Source organism: Varroa jacobsoni, unplaced genomic scaffold (assembly GCF_002532875.2).
Source record: "Varroa jacobsoni isolate VJ856 unplaced genomic scaffold, vjacob_1.0 scaffold_270, whole genome shotgun sequence".
NCBI lineage: Eukaryota > Metazoa > Arthropoda > Arachnida > Mesostigmata > Varroidae > Varroa > Varroa jacobsoni.
Window position 1 is genome coordinate 209,472 of NW_019213172.1, and position 850 is coordinate 210,321.

The 850-nt window shown below is 33.9% G+C and overlaps 1 non-coding gene across 1 annotated transcript; it reads right to left on the minus strand.

Annotated features, from left to right (window-relative positions):
* Window positions 1-345: 345 nt before the first annotated feature.
* On the minus strand, window positions 346-417 carry TRNAE-UUC (transfer RNA glutamic acid (anticodon UUC)). The gene has a single exon. It is a non-coding gene; the product is annotated as a tRNA-Glu (tRNA).
* Window positions 418-850: the final 433 nt, after the last annotated feature.

An 850-nucleotide genomic window follows, 5' to 3' on the forward strand; every position in this document is an offset into this window, starting at 1 on the left:
ATGCGGAATAAATCGCAGAGAGCGATAGGAACACATATATTACAATTACGGATATCTATCGATCAAGAATGTCATTTATTCATCATTTAGATCATGAGCTAACATCTATATGCTATAGATCAAGCTCTGGCTACAAAGTAACTATCGAAAATAACTTGCTGTAACTTTCTAGAGACGCTGACCCGAGATACCCAATTCATATGATAAACGTCATTGTGAAAAAAACTATGTATTTATGTTGTTATATTTTAATATGTTATATTATATTTTAATTATGATAGTTTCGCTTAGGATTCATTTGAAAAAGCCAACAAAGTATTTTGAAGTAAAAAGAAGAGTGTAGAGCTCCGATACCGGGAATTGAACCCGGGCCGCCTGGGTGAAAACCAGGAATCCTAGCCACTAGACCATATCGGATGTTGAGATCATTCTCACAACGCATCGTAGTGTTCTACTGATCTACTGATTTATGCGTATGACTAGAACCAATTTTGCTCAATAAAATAACAAGATAAATTTTAAAAAGCGCAACCCTTAGTAACAAACGTTCTATTAGGCTTTCCTATCTATCCTAAGTGAGCATTATATACTGATTTTGTTCAGTGTGATTAAGTAAAGAGAAGGTAAGCTTACACACCTGCAACACTTTCCGCGATCACAAAACGTAATTTTCTTTTTTTTATCAAATAGACAGGGCAAATAAATGGAAATATATATATATGAGAGAGAAGAGATATCACCTCGGCGTATCTATTTTGCATAAAAGGTGAAGTAACTGATGAGTATTGTCATTGACAATATGCTTGGTTAAAACCAACAAAAAAACTAACTCAAACATGTTTATCTCACA